Source organism: Sylvia atricapilla, chromosome 15, assembly GCF_009819655.1.
Source record: "Sylvia atricapilla isolate bSylAtr1 chromosome 15, bSylAtr1.pri, whole genome shotgun sequence".
Taxonomy (NCBI): Eukaryota; Metazoa; Chordata; class Aves; order Passeriformes; family Sylviidae; genus Sylvia; species Sylvia atricapilla.
Genome location: NC_089154.1, coordinates 2277613 through 2300169, shown reverse-complemented (window position 1 = coordinate 2300169; position 22557 = coordinate 2277613). Strand labels below are relative to the sequence as shown.

Sequence of the window (22557 nt, the reverse complement as noted above, 5' to 3'; positions counted from 1 at the left end):
TCCAGCCGAGCTTTAGTGCCCACCAGGCCGTGCCACAGGGAGCCAGCCGTCAGCCTGCCAGGCAGTCTGGGACCTGAGGGGCAGAGACAATTGTTGAAAGAGCAAGTTTTGTAATAACAGCAGCAGAACTCAAAGCAGCAGAAGGGAGGGAAGAGTCACAACGGTGAAAAATCAAAGGTGGCTGCAGCTCTGGCACAAAGCTGTGAGGAGCCTTGGTGACCACACTGCAACCTGCAGAGCAACCCCAGCCAGCCATCAGCTGCAAAATAGAGCAGCATCTGTGGTGTTCTTCAGCTCAGACTGCCTCCTTGTATTCCAGCCCATCACTGAGTATTTTGCTGCAATGGATTCAATTTCTTCAGGTGGCACCTCTCTGATGCAACAAAAGCAGTGAGAGGCGTCCAGTGCTGGAAAAATTCTTCTGACTTAGCATCTCAGCTGTCCTTCATAGTGTTGATATTTTTCTATCAATTACCATTTGGTCTCCTAAATTAAGAGATCAATCTCAACTTTCTCCCCAGATGGGGAAATTTTGCTATTTCTATTCTGTCTAAAAAAAAAAAATAAAAGCAAACTGTAATTTGTGTTTTTTGTGGACAAAATGAGTTTGGGTTCTTTCACTTTTCTTTTGGCATTCCTTCCTGTTGACAGCATGATTTGCACAAAATTACATTCTGTTGATAAAAATGTGCTGAAATGTCTTTCGGTTTCATTGAGTGAATGATTTGCAGTAAGAGCTTTGACAAAATGCATGTTGTCGACAGAACGAAACGGGGCGGGAGGAGGAAAGAATATACTTCAGACATATGGAGCAAGCAGTTACACACTCACTTGGTTCGTTAAAAACCCTGCTCAGAGTCTATCAGAAAGAATTTTGTGGGATTCAGATAAGACAATAGTTACTTTGGGAAAGTCTCATTTGCACAGATACATCTGGCAGTGGGGAAAGGCATAAAGAAAGTTAACGGGTGCAGAGTTTGGCCGGAGATCATTGCAAGTGCTGTTCTGCTTCCTTAGATGTCTTTCTATCCAAATAAATTTCCTCCATTAAGTTTACAGATTTCCTCATGCAGCTTTTAAGGGAATACTTGTACTGGAAATGAATGAGACAGGGAAAAGAAGTATGTTAAAATTTATGAAAACATCTGTTGGAAGTTCTGAGAAAGATGCTTTTGTTTTAATCATCTAAGCAAGACTGATGGATTTTATCAGAGCAAAGTACTGAAGAGTCCCAAATGGGCTCTTTATCCCAAAGGCAAAGCACTTGAGCACATGCCCAATTTTAAGCATGTGAATAATGGCCTCGTTTACTCTAGTGGAAAACTCAAGTGCTACAAGCCAGTGTGTTGGAGACTAACACACTTTGGATTAGTGTTAAAATCTTGACCAAATTGTACCAAAAATTAATCTGGAAGGTAACCACACAAAATGACTATAGTTAGGACCAAGTTTTTTTTTGTAAAATAAATCACATTAAGTACCTCCATCTTATTTTGATACTAGGATAAAACATTAAGATAAAAAGACAGTTATTGATAAAACAAGGCAAATATTAATTGATTAAATGAAATAGATTTGTTAACCCTTATGTGACATAGAGATCATTAATCTGGTGGGTAAGGAAAAATCTTGTTTGCAGTGATATTTCTTCATTTTATCCAAACTTGTTCATTACTCAGTATATTTACTGTTTTAAGTCAATTCTGAAAAGATCTTTAACGCCTTTTTTCTTTTCCCCTTAGCTGTTTTCTCACAGCAGCATCCTTCTGTTGAGCACCAAGTCTGGCTGTCAGTGCGAGAGGAGGAAGAAGAACAAGAGTCAGATGTGTGCTCTCTTTCAGGAGTGGTTCTGTAGGTGTGGTAATGAGCTGTGGTTTCTTCTGGGAAATTTGGGTTGTGAATTAAGTTGTAGATGTTGTTATGTTTCCATTGCAATGTCCAGCTCAATTTTCTGTGAAGGTTGCTATGGGTATCAGAATACGGTGCCAAAACACCCTAAAACACTATTCCAGACAATTATTCTCATTTCGGGATGTAAATGTCTTGATTCCACTCCCACAGTAAAAAAATCCCACTGGCAGGAGTTGGATCAGGGGAATAAACAATCACTCCTCATGTGCACACACTCAGTTCATTTCCCTCTGCTGTCAGAACCGATTGCATTTGCCTGTTCAGACAACAAATGGATCAAACCAGAGGAAGAGCCTGTGAAAAATGCTGCTTGCAGGGGCACAGGCTCCTTGTGGCTGGATGTGCTGGGGCACTGCAGGAGCTGGGGAGCAAAGGGGGCTGTGGTGGGTGGGCTGGAGGAAGGGGGAGTCCAGAATGCACCTCACATTAGAGGGGAAATTCCTTTGCTCTGGGGTTTGTGGCCCTAAAAGAGCTGGTTTTTGGGAGTTGCAGTCTGACAGAGTGCTTAACCTGAAAGCTGGGGGAATGAGCTGAGGAGGAACCAGTGGAGTGAGCTAAGAGCATCCTCAGGGCACTATCAGCTCTCCTGTTCTGATGGGGAGGTCAATGCTCATGGTCTTTTTAGACAGGCATTATTCAGGCACACACATGCTCTCGTGCTTGACTCATTCCACACTTGCACCTGGTGGCTACTGTTTCCTGATTTTGGGAAGCCTTAACACACATTGCCCATGCCCCTTCTGAATGGAAATGCTATTCAGTGGCATGTAACAGTGAAAGAGCCACAGCTGGAAAACAAAATGTTCTACAAAAATTTTGGAAATTTGGAAATTCTTTTTTTGGCCATGAAAAAGATTTTTCTATTTATCTTGAATGATATCATTATTCTTTTAGCTTTTAAGCAGTAATTGTCATCCAACTAGCCAAGAGTTGGAAGTGCAGACTTGTCTTCAAACCGAACAGGGAATGTTTTCTTATGTTTTGAGGTGTGTGCATCCTTCCACTGAAAATTTGCATGTGTTTAGGGCTGGCTGTACATGTTGGGCAAGATGTGGATCCCTGTCTCAGGAAAACAGCCCAGGTAGATTTTTGTCCATGAACTCAAGAGGAAATTAGATGTAGAGGGGGTATAATGAAGGTACGATTGTCAAATACATTTTCTAGAAGGAAATTTGCACAGGAAAATGCAAATACAGAAAAAAAGTTGGGATTCTTCAAAGCCATGGAAAGAAATGGGAGTAGTAAGACTGAAATGAAATGGAGAACTTAGGTCAAAATACTTCAGAGAGTATAAGCTATAAGCTGCCAAAAGAGGTCCATCAAAGGAAAATTTACACTTGAATTTAAAACACAGCCAGGCAGATTTTTCTGGAAGAGGGAGAATTGTGAGTGCAGTAACCAAGCACAGAGCTGGTGCTTATCTAACCATTGAAAACGGTAGAGTCTGTTTTTCTAATTCTGTTTCTATCATTTGGGAGCAGAGAAGATGACAAATCTGTTAGTTCAGAGTGTTGACACAATACACTTTTATCACTTTTTGTCAACAGAACATAATTGTGTTCAGATTACTCCATCACAGGGGAATAGCCATAAGATCCTGCTGTCCATAAAAATAAATGTCATTTTCTATTTCTGGGAAAACGAAAGGGAAATAGGAAAAGCAATGCAAGAGAAGAAAAACCTTGGACAAACTCTACTCTTTGGACAGTTTTATTTACACAGCCACTGGGATGATGAAGCAGTGATTCACCCAAACCTGACAGCCTCCTGTGCTTCTAATTTGTTTCCCTCCTTCCACTCCATCCCACTGAACCCAAACACTTCAGTGCTCTCTTCCAAAAGTCCTCTGTAAGTGATGCCAGCTATGGCCATGAGCAGTGTGCCGACAGCAGGGGTGACAGAAACCCTGAGGAGAGAGGACAGAGCTCCTCAGGGCTCAGGGGCAGTCAGGGAGTGGAGCAGTGAGGCTGAGATGAGGCACATCCCCAATTTGATGAGTCTGAGTGCCTTTGCTGTTGGATTTCAGGGGTCACGTTCCCAAAAACCTGAAGGACAGCCCCTGGGGAGATGGCAGCTCTGGGCTATCAGCTTCTTTCACCAAGCTGGACCCTCTCTGCCTGTGAAAGGGAAGACAACTAAACTGCTCCATGCTCTGCTCCTCCAGAAAATCATTCCACCTCAGGCATTCATTTCCCAGACAAAATGCAAACTCAGCTGCAGGAACATGTCACATTTTTCAAGATTAAGCAAAGCAAGAACCAGTATTTTTAATAAAGCTGTTGGAAATATTCTGTTGGCTCCATTCTAATGGAAATAAGAGTCTGCCCATCCATCATCTTTCCTTGCGACACTCTGGAGACAGCTGGGAGTGGAAATCTGAGGGCTGAAGGGGTTTCAGGCAGGTACTGGAGTTTGTGCACAGCAGACAAAGGGGATTAGTCAGTGTGGGGAGGAACCAGCAGCGCTTTGGGCTCCCTCATGGTCCAGCACAGGTGCAGTCCCTCCCCATTTCCTGTAGTAATTACAGCATGAATCACAGCAATGAATTCAGTTATAAAAATAGAAACATATTCTTAAGGGGAAGAAACAAATAGAAAAAACAAAGTCCATTGTCAAAACCCAAGTTCCATCTCCCTTGTCCCTAATTCCATTTTCTCATAAAGTCATGTCACGTCTCACACCTTCCCATTAGTTTTTGACATGCTACTCCACCAACAGAGAGACCCAGAGGGGATGGGGGATGTAGGAGTCTTAAAAAAAGAAATAATTAATCTCCACTGAGAGTAACATGCTGCCACATATCACTCAGCATTGCATCAATAGCCTGGTGGCGTCAGGAGAGGTGACTGAGAAGGAAACAGGAACTGGCTCTTGATGTTTGATGATGAAAACTGAGATATTTAAAATCTCCAGTGCCCGTTTGTTGTGCAGTCTGCTCAGAGGCGTCCAGTGTGATTGCAGCACCCAGACAGAAGGGTGTCATCTTCGGTGCTGGTGGTGCCACTTTTATGGCAATTTAGCAAATGATCACATTGAGATGGAAACACTGATTAGGTAACACACAGAGCCTTCGTGTACTCTGCTCAGGCAGAGCTTTGAACTTCTGGAAGCTGCTGTACTGAGGAAATCTCTCTCCCACAGGTAGCTGGGACTGTATTGCTGTCATTATTCAGAGTGACACTGTGTGTAAGCTTTGTGCATGAGCCTGAGTATCACCAGTCCAGAGGGGAATCTGCATCTCAGCTGCAGAGAAGGTGCTTATTAAAGCAAGAGACTGTTGGGAGAAAGAATCTGCCACAGTCCTCTGATTGCTGTCATCTCTGGAAAAGAGGGGCTGATACCATGGCTGAGAGTGAAACCCAAGAGGACTGCAGTTTTGGTTTGAATTTTCACTTCTGCAGTCGAAAAGGCTGAGATCCAGAGTGAGGACTGACCCTGGCAACTTCCCTCGGGTTAACTGTAAGCAGGAACACAAATGGACTGTCCTTTCCTACATCAGCCAGCCTCACTCTCCTTCCTGACCCTGCCCACTTCTCTCTTACAGTAACCTCACACAGTGGTGGAGCCTTCCACATCATTTTTTGACTCACCCAGGTCCACTGAAGCTGTTTAGAAAGGGAAAATTTTTTTGCTTGCAAAACTGGAACAAGACAGGAAGAGTACAAAACCCATCCCAAAGCCCAAAACCAGAATAATGAGAAAATGCTAGAGCTATGAAGCAGTGCTCACGGCTCTGAAGGGCTTGTAGGAGGCACACAGACACAACGGGGAGGACAGGAGGCAGCAACCCACTGCTGCCAACATGTTGCCCTAACTTACCAGGACCCTCACCCAGTCTCAGCATCTCACCACACTCCTGTCCAGTGGAGCACCCAAACTTGGAGCTTCTTTCTGTGATCTACAGCCAGGTTAAATATTTTTGTTTGTTTGTTTCTTCACCATTTCCATAATGCAGAGCAAATGGTGTAATTTCCCCTTGGTCCTGGGATATTTATATGAAAGCACACACACACACACACACACACATATATATATATATATATATATATGCACAGCTAGAAATCCAGAGGAATGCCACTGGTGATGGGGATTCAGAGAGCAAGGAGCTGGGAATTAAAGTGGTGTTTCAGACAGAGAAGGGCATAAGGTGGCATTTGGTCACAGCTGTTCAGCAGCCCAGAGGAAATGCAGAGCACTTCTCAGGTGGAGCAGGCAGGAGGGAGGCACCAAAACATGTTTTTGCTTCTGGAGAGTCTGAATGAGACCACAGCGGAGCAGCAGCAACAGATGTTCACTCAAAGCACTTTGTCAACATCCAAAAAATCAGTATGACAGGGAGGTGTCAGCCCCTGAAGTATCATATTTGACAGAGTGGCTCTGGAGCAGGTGGGCAGCTTCAGATGATTGTTTTTGCTCCATGATGGGTGAGCAGTGTCCAGTCTCAGGAGGTGCATTCGGGACTGGCTGCCATCTGATCCTGATGAATTGTGGCTGAGCCTTAGCTGTAGCTGGAGCCCTCAAACTGACACTGGGCTGAAGTGTCATTTGGTGGGTTGTGGCAGCTCAGCCAACAGGAATGAAAAGCATATGAAGTTTGAGAGTACAACAGCATCCCTGGTATATATTGAGGTAAAAAAAGTAACATTCCCCATCTCTGGCTTTTTTGCTTGAAAGGGGAAACTTTCCTTTTAATACATGAAATAAATATCCCTGACTTTCCATTAAGTCTAACTTACTGGAAATTTTAAAGAAAAATTCTGACTCAAAGTTGCTGAGCCCAATGTCTTATTTTTGCATAATCACTGGTGCCAAGTGCTAAAATACAGCACTTGAAAAAAAAAATTAGGCTCTTTGAAAACAGCACATCGACATCTCTCTCCAGTTTCACACTCACCATTGTCCTTCTCACCTAATCTCTCTCTTTATTAAAATAGACTGATGAGTTGTGCCTCCTTGGTATGAAGCACAGCTTCTCTTGATGAAGGCACCAGTGCAAAAGAAAAAGTAAATGGGGAAAGAGAAGGAACTAATAAATGATTCTGCTTGACACCTGGGCTAGTAATACAAATGTCAACACAGCCACAATTCAGTGAGACACTTACGTATGTGCTTATACTTCAGCAAGTGTTTAAGTCTGGTCAGGTTCAGCTTCCTGCCAAGGACACACCTCACTTGTGGGACATATGTGACTTAAGAATATGCTAAGTGTTCCAGTGATTTGGTACCAGAGCAGTGAATGCCCTGCACAAGGAGCTGGCTGAGTATGTGCAGTTATTTCTCAGATAAAGGGTGTCCACAACTGCACGGTTTGGTTGCTGTGCTCTCAGCTCTGCTGATCTTCAAGGGTGGGTGGCATTGATTGAAGGACACTGAGGGATAGAAGAAGTCTCTGAATGTGTGTCTCTGCATTTATCTACCTAGATTTCTTTCTGTGAACCCTGGCAAAATGGCTTTGATATCTGAAAAGAAAATCAGTTGTTCTGCCAGTTTGTGAGTTATGGATGGAAATGGAGTGTTCTGCCCTGATGCACTCCAGAACTGGCCAAGAATGCTGGCCAAGGCAGAGAAAAACATGAGCTGTGTGTCAAAGGAAAGTGTGAACATCTTCAGATGAGGTCTGGCATGTCAGTAGACACCTTTCCAATGAAGATAACAAAGATCACCATGAGTTTTCCAGGTGTTTATGTCTTTAATACTCTGGAAGAGAACATAAGGCCTGCCTTTCATGCTGCAAAGTGAATTGATGGTCTGGAGCTGTTCCTGAGAATTCAAGAATAAGTTTGGAAAATTATAGAACTGACTGGAATCATACGGTACTGCAAATGACATTGCTTTTTTTTGTGTAAGTCACCCCCAGCTGTGCTTTTCACATCTCTTTTCCTCTCCAGTGGCTACATGCATGGCCTCAGTGCTGAGTGTGCAGAGGGCCCTGTTGGGCAGCTGTCAGTGCTGCTGCTGCTTGTTAAACACCGCAGAGGAGTTGGGGATGCACAGCAAACAGCCCAGCTCATCGCAGCCTTCAGGGAGCTAATTGTCTACTAAACTTTTGAAGGACCACATGCATTAGCATCTAGCCCCACTCTGCTCTTTGAACAGTCAGTGGTTAGGAGCAAGTCTGATTAGCAGGGCTCTTCACTGCCTTCTGATGTTAACTCATGACTGACCTTTTGCTGCTGTGTGTCTGTGGAGTGCAGAGCCAAAGACACAGTCCCCAGAAATAGCTCACAGGCAGAGTTAAAGGCTGTGCTCAATACAAAGTGCATGTTGTTTTTAGAGTAAATAATTAGGGCTAACTTTGTGGGTCTGCATTTTACTCCGAAGTTTCAAGCAGATCAAAGGCATGAGATTTGATTTTCAACCCTTCTTTCAGCCGTGGAGAAACTTCAATACAGGTGCATTTATAACCAGGCTTCTTCAGTCTGTCGATGGCTGAAAATCCATCAGGATTATTTTTGCAGGATTTATTTTTCACAGTTGCAGACTTTCTTGCTGAATGATGCATTACAGATCAATGCTGCAGCTTCAGAAATGTCCTCTAACTTAACTGAACAGAGCCCATTAACAACAATGGGTGAAATTATCTACTTGATTGTTTTCTGAAGAGACCTCAGAACATCTGAATTGGCTCCAGGAAGGCTGCTTATTATTTTGATTTTGAAAACTGTTTCTTGTGACCTGCCTGCAACTGCATGAACTGCTGTTTGAACATTCCCCAGAACTCAGACAGTTATTTATTATTGAAATACAAGCTAAGAGCGGGAAACTCTTAAAATTCCCCAACGCTCTCCTCTAAAAATAAAGATCCATTAGTTCATCCTCGATAAATAATTCTTAATTGTTCCCTCAGGTGAAATTGGACTCCTAACTTCTATCTCCTTGAGTTTCCTTCTTGGCTTTCTTGGTGGGTGCAGCATTTTTGTGTTGTTCTGCCACTGCCATTCAAGTGTTACAGCCAAACTTTGTGAAGCCATGTGGAGGGCAACACTGGCTCTGATGTAATTCCCATAGTAGCCTGGAATGACCCCATCCCCTCATGGTGACTCCTGTTTGTTTTGGACAGTGCCTAGAGCCCCATTTTTCCTCCCTCTATCTGGAAGATGTCTTGCATATCCTCCCTGTTTATGATCATACTCGCCTCTGATGTTTCCTTTTTAACTTTGTTATCCATCTTCTGGCTTAGCCATGAGCCCTGAATGCTCCTGGTCACTGAGGATCTGATGGCACTTTTGACAGAAGGAGATGACTAAACTCCATGGCCTGGCCACGGGCCAACCTGCCCAGTTACACTCTGCTACCAGAAATTCCTCCTGCCCTTTCAATGCTCGTGTTGTTTCTCACTTTTTGTCCCAAACAGCCATTGAATAGATGCTGCTCTTCACTTCATGCTACAGCACTTCAGCAGTCGATGGCACTTTCAGCTGGTAGGACTTTTTTGTGTTGGTAAAATTCTCTGGGCCCTGGGGGCATGTGAAGGTGCTACAGTTTGATTTCCAGGAATGGTCTCCAGTTGTTCCATGCCTTGCTGTGGAAGGATCCTGTGCCAATCCCCCTATTTCTCCTTACTAGCTATTATTATCTCTAGCTGTTCTTATCTTAATGACATTTTATGGAATGATTCCAGTATTTATTCTGTTTCCCATCTTTTTTTCTCTCTGCCTTTTGAAAGAGGTGCTGGGGAAGGTGCTCAGCTGCTGTGGAACAGCCCATGGACAGAGAGCTCAGAGCTCTGTGCATTTCCAGCTGAGAGAAACCCAGACAAGGGCTTTTCCAATATACAGGAGAACTTCTAATTTAAATGAGTGCTGTTAACTCTGGTTGTCTTCTCGTTGGTTTTGAGTTTGAAATTAACACAGTGTATGACTGAGTTTTTCTCAGAGTGGGTTCCAAAAGGGTCCAGGGGTCAGGAGACTGTGGTGAGACTTGGCAGGTAGGAGGGCTGCCCCTGCTTGCTCTGGCTAGAGTGCTCTCCCTCACTTTAATACTCACCCTGTTGCCATCTTAAAGACATTTCACTCAATCAAAGGAGATGTGGTGCAAAACAACAGGCACCAGGTCATGCCAAGATGGATGTGGGAAGGGTAGGGAGAATGTGTGAAGCACCAAGAATTATACGCCCAGGGACAATCAGATTTGTGCCATCTTTTTCTAATCTTTTCTATTCGCTTTGACTGTGGTTTGCCAAAGTCAACACTACTGATTTTAATACAGGTGCCTTTGTTCCCAGAAATAGTCTGAATCAAACCTGGGATTATGAATTCTTTCCCATATCATGCTGAATCTTGGGAAGCTTTCAATGCAGCAGGTAAGCCTTTTATTATTTATTTTTTCTTTTCCTGTTCTCTGTTATTAACTTCCTCTGCCCAGGTTTGACACTGTTGTTGCAGGATTTTGCTGTCCCATACCAAGGTGTGACAGAGGGGCTGCACCCATTACAGATGGAGCTTGTAAACCTGACTTTGGGTGCTAATGTGTCTTGGAAAGTCCAAACCAAATAATATCCAAGATGTGAATATTGCAAATGCTGTATGGAGAGGCTGCCAGACTTAGATGAGTCAAAATTTGGGATCAAGGCTGAAATGGAAAAAGGCTTTGGAAATCTGCAAGTTGTCTGTCACTCAGGCCCTTCAGGCACATTCAAATGTAGAATATGGGAACTAATTATGAAAATAAAAGTAATGAAAAAATTTTCCTCAGTTTCACTGTTCCTTTAAAATTTGAATCTCAGCCCAAGGTCACAAATTGGTCCTCCCTGGTTTATAGACTTATAAAGAGACCCTGGGCAGTGTTTTGAATAAACCTGGAGTTACTGATGGCTTAGTGTTAAAAAAATATGTAAAATCTGTGGTTCTGCAGAGTTCCAGTGTGAAAGCTGATGAAACTTGTTAAAGGAGAAAGGTGGTTGGTGGTTAATCACATACCTGAGACACAGGCAATAAGGGTCCCTCTTGGAGAGGCTTTTTGGGACAAGTCATGTCACATCCTTCTGTATCATCAGTATGTATCATCAGTTCTTTATCATCAGTAATGACAGGATGGGAGGATTTATCTGCCCTACCTGCCTTCTTTATTGGCAAAATAGCTTGAAAACCCCTGGAGATGGTGTAATAAATGTTAAAATTACTTCACTCAAAGCCATTTAAAGTTTCTGTCTTTGGAGGAGTAGGAAATCCCACCTTTTATACAGTGAAGAGGCAGCAGCTGGCCTATTAGTTTGCATCCTACATATAGTGATCCATCAACACCAGGATCAATTTCCTGAAGGTCACTAGCTCTTTTAAATCCTCTTTGAATTCAGACAGCAGGGATTTGGCTTCTCTCTCCCTCACCTGCATTTTCCCTTCTTTCTCCTTTGATAAACACAGGCATTGCAGCTTTAAGATTTTAAGACCTTTCCCAGACGGAAAAGGTCATTTGTCTTTCACTACTCAACACTTCCTTCATGAGTTCATTTAAACATTGCCAGGCATCAGAGGAACAGAACTCAGCTGTAGGGTTATCTGTGTCTTATTCCCCTTTTGTGTAGGTGGCAAAACTGATCTAGAACAAAACTGTTTGGTTCCCATAGCAATTTACAACGTGCAGAGACCATAATACTGTACTCTTCCCACTCCTTATCTACACCTGTTATGTCTTCCTTTGCCACGCTGCTAAGAGCTGTAACACTGGCACTATTTTGAATGGCATCAAGCAGGCCATTTCCCCAAGTTTCATACAATTCCTCCCTGCTTTTGGAAAGGACAGGACATATTTTTAAATCTAAGGAGAAAAAAAAGCAAACATTTTATTAGATGCTTTCAATTGGATTCTCAATGAAAAGTTAATTAAATGAGTGGAATGAAATATATTACAGCGCATCTACTAATCTTGGTACATTATTTATATGAAATCAGTCATCAGAATTAGTCATGTGCACTATCTGGCTGTGTGTGGTCCGGTTTGAAATGGTGTGTTTGTTTCCATTCAGCTCTGCTGGATACAGTTAAGATACACATTTGATGTGTTACACAGTTAGATCATATTTTGAAAGTTTATTGTGCTCTCTATCTCTCAGTATCTGCAGGCTCAGAGTCAGGGGACCACGAACAGCTCTCAGCTCAGCTGTGCAGTGTGCCTGGGATGAGATGAGTGACAAAAGTCATCCCTTCCCAGAAGTTCCCAGGGGCAGCTGGCGGGGCCCTGGCCTGGGCACATCCCATCCTCCTCCAGCCCTTTGCTGTGTTTCCCTGCTGGCTTCTGCTGCTGGGGCCAGGGGAGCAGTGGCCCACAGAGCCCTGTGTGACAAGAGTGGCTCAGGGAGGACAAGGGCCCTGCTGTCCCCCCTGGCCATGGCAGGGCAGGAGCATCCCTTGCACCCAGCCCCATCTGCAGAGCCCTGCCTGCTCCTCCAAGGGTGAAACCTCTCTGCTTCTGCTGTCAGACTGGGAAACTCTTACCCCTGCATGTGCCACGGGGCCTGCTCTGGTTAGCTTTTCTCACTTTTCTCACTTTTCTCCTTAGCATGTGCACCAAGAAAGACCAGGGCCAACCATGTAATTTCTGGGTGGTCAGTGAGCTGCTCCTTTCCTCCCCGCCTTGTCTCATGCTCTCCTGCAGGCAGAGCAGATAGAGTTACACATCCCAGGAGAGGAGAATAGTTTAATGATCCCTCCTTAAGGTCACTGTCAATGCTGTTGCATAAATTGACCTACTAGGGGCTTCTGTGAGAGCAGTGCTGTTAACTGGACAGGGAGGAGTGTAACATTACAGAGCCGGGCATGGACGTCTCCCGCTTGAATCACTGGGGCATTTTAATTGACATTCAGTGACTCTGCTTTCCTAACAGCTGCCTTTAATAGGGTGAGCAGGGCTAATGCCAGTCATGGGGCTGCTCTGTGCTCTCTGCCACAGCTCCTGCTCCAGCTGCAGGGGCAGCCTGAGAAATGCACCTGAAAAGATCATTTCTTCACTGCAAAGGGCAGATGTCAGTGCGCAGCCACTCACTTCTCAGCACAACACAGACTGAGCCAGTGCAGCTTGGATGGGAACAGCTAGGTTAAGAAATAAGTGTCCACATTGGCTGTGGGCTGCTCAGCTCAGGGATGAGTTGAGGCTCTCTGTGAGTTTTCCCTGGAAGATGGGGAAAGGAGCAGGGAAAGCAATGCAGGGAGGTGGGGAGGTATTCCAGCTGATCTCCTTTCCTCTGAGTGCTTCCTCACCTTTCCTCATTGATGTCCTTCAAACCTATTGTATTTTTAAACTTGTGAAAGGCTTTTCAAATTTCACATCCTCATCTCCTCATTAGAAGACAATATGCTTCTGGAGGCATTTGATAATGTGCCAATGATTTCATGTACCCCAGCTCTACTCTGCAACAACAAATCACCAAAAACTCTTTCATTATCACACTGCTTTGCTTACTGGTGGGCAGCCTAAGAGTTGATACAAGGACATGACAGGAAATCTGCCTTTCAGGCTCAGACCAGACATATTGATGCCACAGAATGAGGATTTGTGCTCTTGAGCATCTCCCCCCTAACTATAGGAACAGGAAATGTGTCTAGAGCTGCAAAAGGGCAAAATAAAGAGGAGAGCAAACCTGGCGACAGGGCGTGGTGAAAAACCAAAAATGTGTTTCAGACCAACATAGATTTCTGCTCTCTGAATATATTTTGGATTTTTTGTCTTGAAACCTGTGCACGTCTCTAGTTAAGATGCAGTATGCTCAGGAGGGATTGCTAGGCATCTTAAGAAATCTAACAAATCTGGTGAACTAAAGACAACCACTCTTGCTCCTGTTAGTTAGGCCTTCGCTCTGGGAACAGTCTGTTTTTTCCCCCCAGTTTCTCCCAGTGGGTGAAAACTGATTTTTGCTCCGATTTCTTGAATGGGGCAGCTGGGGTAAAGCTCTCAGCTACAGTGTAAATGAATGGAGGGATGCCAGATATGAAAAAGCCTCTTGAAATTTCAGTGCAACTTCCCACAAAGCTAGGAAGCATGGCCCACTCTGGATAATTTTCCATATTTTATTACCTTCTCTCATTATTTTTCTGGTTAAAATGGTTGGACCTGGGCTCAATGTCTTCAGTTTCTCACAGAAGCTTCATTCCCTCTGTGTTCCAGAATGAACTAAAGCAGTAAGCACAAAATGGATATCTCTTGATCAAGGATGCATCCCCTCTGACTTTTCTCATAAGATATTAATAAGGGAGAGGCATTATCAGATTCCATTTAACAGGTGTGTAGAAGAAGGGGAAATCTCATGATCATTTAATACCTTCTGCAGGAACATCCTTCATCAGCTTTTGCTAATTACGAAGATGAAGCAATTTTCTATTTTGTTTCCCACTTAAAAACACAGACAAAATTCAGGAGACAGCAACAGCAGTTTATTTTCTAGGTTTTGCTTTCTTCAGGCAAAGGAATGCCAAGGTAACCTCACAGGGCTTCATTTAAAAAGAAGAATTCAGAGGAAAAATACCATGGCTTTAGCCCACTGTCTCTATTAGTTTATTAAAATATTAGTCTTGTAGGTGTGTTAGATCGATTTGCCTTCCATGGTGTTTAAAAATAGCTGTGAGAATAATGGGTTTCATCAAAAATCATTAACTGGGACGTTACTTTCATTTTTTTAACCACAGAACAAAGTGTCACAGCCAGATTAAACAAACCAGAAAGCAATTGGAGAACACACAAACAGCCAAAAATTTATATATATATATACCTTAATCATGGAAAATCCTGGAAGATATTAGCTGTTTTCCACTGCAGTTTGGTCAGAATCCCCAGGAAAGGTCAGATTGTTAGAAGTGGCTGGTATTTGTACCAGCTGACATGCAAAGGCTCAGTTATTTATAGTGGTGTGCCTGCAATCCACAATGCTGAGGGACTGAATGAGATTGCAGAGATGAAAGGACAGTTCAGTCTAACAACTGCAAATAGCTGTAGCTCAGTGAACTTCTAAATTATGACATTACCAAGCCAGAGAACTGCCAAGCTTAAGCACAGGTTTTAATCCTTTTGGGGTAATGGGATCACACAAGAGCCTTTCTTTTGGAGGGGTGCATTTTATTTTGATAAAGTTTAGTTCCCTCTGTAGTGCAATCAAATTTCAGGGCTTCCCTTCCAAGTTTCCCTTATGAGCTGTGTCGTCTTTATCTGGTTGTGTCAGCCAGCCCCTCTGATGGAGTTGTTTTTTTTAGCTGTAGGACTTGGACAGGGAAAGAAGAAACTGGGGTCATATGAGGAGAGTGTGGGGACTGGGAAGAAATGTGGATCCAAGTTCATCAGGGGGAATGCTCACCCCTTTTTGCTGAATATTTGTAGGCGACTGACCCACCATAGATCAAGAGGGAGAGAAAGAAGACATTTCTGATGAAAAGGAAAACACTGATAAAACTTACGGGAAAAGATAAGGGCAGTGACCATGGCAAATAAGAGAGAAAACTTCTGTGAACTGTCATGAAACTCCAGGGATCTCTCTTGAAGAAATCACACAAAACTTCCAGTTTCACTGGGCTAGTCAGATTTCTGAGGAAAAGTGCTTTCTGCTCACCTGCAGGTCCCAAATCATCAGGGAATGAAAGACATGGAAAGTTGGCCCAAACAGCCAAATGGAAGGAAAAGGCCCTTGCAGTCAGTTTAGCCTCATGAGAAAACTTCCATTTCACCCCAGAAGCAGCAGGGAGGGAACAGCTGAGTTGTTTCTTTCAATCAGTTTGGTTTGGTGTGGGATGCCCTTTGGAGCACATGAGCCAAGCATGAACAGTGTGTTATCTCTGAACAGCTCATGAGCCTTCCTGAGCAGATAGCCTGGAAAGAGCCCCAGGGACTGGCCCTCATCCTAAAGCCTTCCCTCACACAGATAAACCCCCTACAGCCAGGGGGACAGAGGAAATTACTGATATTCACTCATCTATTTATATTTAGACAAAAGATTAAGCAGCTTGGAAGTGCCATGCGATGTCCATGGCGAGGCTCCTGCAAACATGTGAGAGCTTGCAAGGCTTCTCTGCACAGGCTTCACTGGAAATGGACTTGGGATTGTGGACATTTTCCAGCAGAGTGTGCCTTCTCAGTGAAGCCTGCCTGTGTTCAGAAAGGAAACAGACTGGTTTTTTTTGGGGTGAAGTTACCGAGAACCATCATTTTTGATGAAAACAAAAGCTTCTTGTTGAATTTGGGTTTTTATAAAACTCTAAACAATTCCACGGACATGAAGCATTGTCACTTTGTGAGGACTGCAGGCACGTTGGAACAAATCTTTGCAAAGAGGATGTTCTGATGCTATCAGGGCAAAATCACTCAGGATTTCAATTTCATAGGAAATCTCAGCTTTTCTTGTTCTTTTTCCGGTAACATACAAAAAAAAAAAAAAAAGGAAATAATCAGAAGATTGTAATATCCCTGGCTTCAAAGGGAAATTTCAGCTTTCAACCAGCTTTACTAAACCTCCCTCTACTCTTGACTGGCACTAGGCCAGTGCCAAGCAAGGCACCTGAGAAATTTTATGGACTTGCCATGTTTTTTTCATCATCCTGTCTCCCACATTTCCTTACACTCATTTTGTCATGTGATGGAAAGACACATGAGAAGCAGGACCTCTTCTCTGTGTCCTGCCCCATGACACAGCATGGCACAAGAACCTTTGACCAGACACCTGGAAATGCTTTGCTTTTCATCCTCATGTTATTGTTGTCAAGCAAGTTGGGCAGATCAGCCTCTGGCTTGACTGTGCACGGTTTTGAGGGACAGCTCCAACAAGCATCTTCTGACCATTGCTGTCTGCTCTAAAAGGACTTTTTAAAAGTTTTGGTGTTAGAGAAGACATCAGCAATTGTTTACCAGGTAGTGTTCCAGCTGTTTTACTGGAGGCTGGCAGAGACTGGACAGCCTTGCCTTTATAAATTTGTCAGATGGTCGCTGTGCTCTCGGTGCAGTTCTCAGCCTCCCTTTTCCCTCACTCTCTCCCCAAGTCCAACACCTAGGCCAATAGCCTGTGCTTGGGATACTCAGCATATGAAAATCAAGAGTGATAACTCATACACCATGGGACACCTGCTCTGCCAGAGTGGCCTGTGCAGGGTTGAGTTTTCCTCAGGATGGTCTGAAAGGATGGCTTGGACCTCTGCAGCCTCACCACAGCATGGGTCAGGGTGGAGGGACAGCTGGGGCTCATCTAGTCCAGCCTCCTTGCTCAGGGAGGATTCCCCAGAGCACACTGCTCAGGGCTGTGCCCAGACACATTTGGGATATCCCAGGGAAGGAGACTCCACACCACCTCTGAGCACTGTCCCTGTTCTCAGCCACTTGCACAGTAAATGAGTTACAGATATCTTCAGTTTCTTCTCCAAATGCACGGGCCTTTAACGTGTAAATACACAGCAGAATCACTCCCATCCAGCAATTCAGAAATCCAGCCTAATGATTCCAGTTTGCCCCATGCCTCACCAAACACAAGGCCACAGAGGAGTTTTCCTCCCCAAGAAGAGATGAGCGAAGAGACTGGTGACAGATGTTAATTAGAGTGTAAAAATCACCTCTGGAAAGAGCTCAGACATGTTGTGGGGCCTCCCAGTATACATTTATTTCCTTGGAACTCGCTTGTTGGTCCTACAATTAGCATGGAGCCTGCCCCTGCAGTGTACAGCATACTGGAGGTGGCATTAAGGAGGATCTGTTTTCTCAGTCTTGTTATTTTCCTCCTCGCTATCTGCAGTGTATATTTATGTTAATTGGAGCAATACATCTGTCCTCAGAATTTATCAGATTCAAGGAGATAAGATATTGCCATCAAAGCCTATTCTGAGCTGCGAGCTCCCCAGTAAATCAATGCTACATGAGTCAAGATTGCCTTGAGATTGTCTCTAGAACATTTCATCTGCCCATATCTGGAAAGAGTTTCTAATCAGAGCTCTGTAAAAAAGGGCTTTAGGAATTTTCTCATGTTGCTTACAAGCTCTGTGGTCTCAAACAGGCTTTAATTGCCAGGGCTTCAATGGCAGCAATTTTATGATGTTTCAGAAGTGAAATGGTTTATACGCTGGTGATAAGGACTTCATAGGAGCCAGTAAAACACAAAGTAGAATTCCACAGCAGGAGATGGATTTTTTAAATGGATTTTTACAGATAATTCTTAGCCTTTTCCACCAACAGTGAAGACACATAATGTGTTAATGGGCACTTACAGTTTATTTTGAGTAGTTTTACCTGGTGCTCCCACCTTTCACTTTGCCATGTTTAGACACAAATTCAACCCCACTTCTGTCCATTTGAATACAAAACATGCCAAGCGTACTTCTACCTACCACAAAAAAAAAAAAAAATCTACATTTTAGGACAGCTGTCACCACAACATGAACCCTGCCACAAGCTCCACGTGGATCACAGGGGTTGGCATCCTGCACTCACATGCTGGCCACAAGGGAAGGTAAATATGGAAGGGTGGTCTTGCATGTCAGAGCTGAAGTAAACATGTGGTAGCATTGGGGTGGGTGAAGACTGCCAGTGTATACAGGAATAACTTCAATTATCCAGTGCTGCTGAGTCTGGACTTCTAGAAGGATAAATATTTACTACTCTAAATGAAATATATATGTCATACAACTGTTTGTTGCAGTCTGTCTAGGATAGATTAGGAAGGAAGAGTAAAAATTGTGTAATTGCCATGTGGTCCTTGAACTAGAAACTTTCCTCTGAGCATACAGGTGCTCTTTTAAAGTTCTCCCACCTGCAGAAATCTTCATCTCAGTCTCATCAGAGAAGTTCCAGTCTGTCTAACTGGGGACATTGTTCTCCCTGCAGGCACTGGGGTGCAGGGCATGCCCTAATGAACCTGAAGTCTTGTCTTTGCCTTTGCCATCAGTCTGTGGGGTGAAAACAAGGGAACGGTTTGTTCTCTGTGGTAGTGCCAACAATACATCTGAAGTGCCAGCCAAGCCTTTGCTCAAGACCAGAGCTGTCCATGAGATTTGGGTGCAGGTGCAGATGAGCCCAAAGCACAGGGAAGAAGACAAGTTTGACTCTTCTGCACTGCCACTTCCTCCACTTCTGCGGCAAAATGGCTCTGGCTGCCGCTACAAAGCAAATAACAACGCCACAACATTTTACAGTTCAGTTCTACTTCGCTGGAAGGATTTGGCCTGACCCAGTCCCAGCCTGGACAAGCCTCTGTCATGTGCAGGTTGCTTTGATTTATGCCTGCACTTAACAGGATCCAGGTGGCCCAAGGAGATCGTGGAGCTGTGGTGGCTCCGGATGAGCGCCGGGTGTTTGTGGCCAGGTCACTCCAACAGCAATACGGTGTTGGCCATGCCATGGCTTTGTAAATCAGGCTGCAAACCCCCCTGTTTGGAGCAGTCAGTGTCATTGCCTGGGGCAGCACCGCAGACACGGGTTTGTTTGCTTTGAACAGAATTAAAATGAGGAATAAAAAGGCTGCTTTTGACAGCAGTTTAATTTTAAATGGATGGCGCATTAAGTGCCGTTTCTGGAGGCAGCGGGTTAATTGCACGGCCTCTTTCCACTGCATCTTGTTTATGGGAATGGACTGAATCACCCTTCTCGCTGTGCCTCACATCTCCCAGGGCTGGCTTTCATTTTGGCCGAGCAGTCACTCCTTTGCAACACTTTGATACACATCACAATGTTTTTGTTATCAGACTGACGTTCTCAGACAACCCACCCGAGTGGGCTTCTGGAGCTTGGCAGCGCAGGCATCTGTCTGTTTACCACCTTCCTAAAAATACAAGTTGTTGTAGTGAGGATAATTGAGCATCCTCGAGAAACACACTGGTTTTACCACAGCTTCCTTAACCCTTTTGCTGGTTTGGGCACTTCTGTAACCCACTAATTGTTGTGCTTCTATGAAGTGAGTGTTTTTTATAAACAGGTCTGTGAGGAGGCTCTGAGTGTTGGGCGAGCTGCATGTTGATTTTTTTTTTTTTTTTTTGGCAAATGGGGTCTTGCTAAATAATATCAAAATTTAGTTCATGTATCTGGTCATAGATTGTAAAATTTACTTCTCATAAGATAATAAAAAAAGAAGGTTTTTAAAAAAATTAGAGAAGTGGAGGACAATAAAAATACCTGAAAATCATGTGGCTATGGGGCTTCACACTGAAGACAGATATTTTTAAAATGATCTAGAAAGCTTTTCTTGAGTGCCAAGAGCAGCAGCAGAGTGTCTGTGTTCAGACACATATTTACACACTAATGTTTCTGACCCTTTTACTGGATACCTTCTCTTTAGGAGCACGAAATACATTGAAAGGGCCTCATTTTCACTGGCTGGAGCTCAGTGTATATTTGCACAAACCAGCTTGTATCAGGATTTGGCCCTGAATAGCTTTTTTTTTCCCCAGCGATACATAATAAATCTTCCATCTGAGGGATTTTCAGACACGCTTCTACTTGACTCAGGAGTAGTGTTTATTGGAAAAAACTTTGATGGAAAGGGTTCTTTTCCCCCCATCAGTAATATGTGGTAGCGCTAAAATAATAATAAAAAGAGAAGTTTGTGAGCTCATGTTGCTTTTGGGGAAATTTCATTTCCAAAAAGTGATGAAAAAGTTCCAATAATGCTGAAACATCCTAAATTAGCTCCATACCTGAAAAAAGTCAGATATATTATTTTCACTTAAACTTGTGTCATTTGTTCTTAAAAATTGATACTATACTACCTATTAAAATATAAAACATCCACGGGGGAAATGCAACTTTTAGTTTCTGCCAAATCAAAAATTTGCCATGTGAAAGAAAACAAATTTTGTTTTGAAAGGGAATGATATAATTTCTTGAATCCCTAAATCTCTGTGAAATGAAATTCAATATTTTCCTTTTGAAAAGACCCCCCAAAAGAAAACAATATATTGGTTCATCAAGCAACTAATTTTTTTCTTTTGGAGTCCTACTGTCTTTTGGGCTCTGACTTCACTTGCCTTGTTTTATTTCAAATGCCTCAGTTAGTATTTTATGGAAAGCTTTTCTCTTCCAGGTTCAAGGTCTGGTAGCAGAAATTTCAGAGAATGCACCAGTCCATTTTCTTCTCTTGACTTCAAGGCGTTTTCTCTTGAGGTTAGTTGTATGAAAATTGTGTGTGTAGTTAATCAGCAAGAAATTGCCCTGGTGACAGATAAACCCACACGACTTTCTAAATTTTACAAAAGTAAAAATGCTCATTGCAGGTGTGACATTTCCTCCTGTGGTCACAACCTGTGGTTCTCAACCACAATTAAGAATGTTTTTGTTCACGTTACTCTGCAGGACTTTGCTCTGTGCTATGCAGTAAGTGAGGAATGGTGGGTCAGAAGCAAAATCACCCCAAGGAAATCCTGTCTAAAGATTTACAAAATATGTCAAAAGAAGTAAGTGGCTCTACTTACAAAGAGCCACTGCAGGAGAAAACCTGGAGGACAGCAGGCTAGGCATCACTTGGTTGATCACCATCTTCATGAAACTCCCAGTTTCAGTCTCCTGAGGAGACTCTTATGCAGGTATTGGGTGGATATAGGGAATAAACTACTGATGAGTTCTTGCTCCAAGTAGCTTTCTTCCATCCACAGAAAACTGGTGTGACCACACAGGTGTGCATCCCCAGTGGTTCCTCCACGATCAAGGAGAAATAAACATCAGCCAGTGTGTGAGGTAACAGCTTTTGGCCCTCTCTGGGGGAGTGATCTCTTGGAGGGAACAAAACTGGGACACTTTCGTCCAAGAACAACAAATGACTTTTAAGAGAAAGATGTAGTGCTTTGATTCAAAGCTGAGTTTGTATAAATTGCATGATAACAGGAAGAGTTTATAAACAAGAGATACAGGTCAGTGTCTAATTGATGTGGCAAGACATTCACCCTGACATAAAGAAAAAAACCTCAAAAAAGAAAAAAAAAAAAAAAGAAAAACGAAACCCGAAAAGGAAAGGCTCAAAAAGCCTTGAGGTGTTTTGTGTGTCTTGACAGGTCCTTCAAGCTCCATGTCCTGTGACTGTGGATGTGTCTACATTGTAGAATGCTGCTCTTACTGAATGATATCAGTCCTCCTCAAATGTAAAAAAATAGGCAGCCTCCTTCTGGAGCCAAAAAAAGGAGCTTGTTTAAAAGTATCTCAGCCTCCAATTCTCCCCTGTAGGGAGATGTGGAAGAGTTCTCTCCAAACCTTCAGTTTTCCCCTCATTTCTTGCAGACAACGACACTGCAGAGAAAGACAGCTCACAAATGAGGGCTCTGTGGTGAAAGACAAGTCCAGATATCGTGGCCAGCTTGCATCAAATGAAGCTTCTGCTAGTGCCATCTAAGTGAGTTAATGTGAGTGTGCCTTTCTCAGTCCTTGGAGCTGGGTATCAGCAGGTGTCTTTATGCATGTCCGCTTTCTCTACCCCCAGTACACACCTAAAGAAGTTGAGAGAGATGGAACTTCACAGTTTCTCACCTGAGAGCGAGCCAGTTTGCTTTGCCCATGTTTTGAGATGAACAGAGACAGAAGAAGAAGAAAAAAAAAAAAAAAAAAGGAGAAGCCTACACATTTAATCTAGGAAAAATACCACAGCCAGAGAAGCATCAGTGCTGTGGGAGAGAGCCAAGAGCAAAGACTCTGGGGATGTGGCTGCCAGTCTGCACTGCTGCCCTCTCTGCTCCTCTTAGCTGTGGCAGCTGGGGGAAAGGAAACCTTCAC

The 22557-nt window shown here is 43.5% G+C and overlaps 1 long non-coding RNA gene across 1 annotated transcript; it reads right to left on the bottom strand.

Annotated features, from left to right (window-relative positions):
* Positions 1 to 3570: 3570 nt before the first annotated feature.
* On the bottom strand, positions 3571 to 14691 carry LOC136367782 (uncharacterized). Its single transcript, XR_010744736.1, has 3 exons — positions 14612 to 14691; positions 13309 to 13453; positions 3571 to 4423 (listed from the first exon to the last, which is right to left on the bottom strand). It is a non-coding gene; the product is annotated as an uncharacterized lncRNA (long non-coding RNA).
* Between the last annotated feature and the right edge of the window lie 7866 nt (positions 14692 to 22557).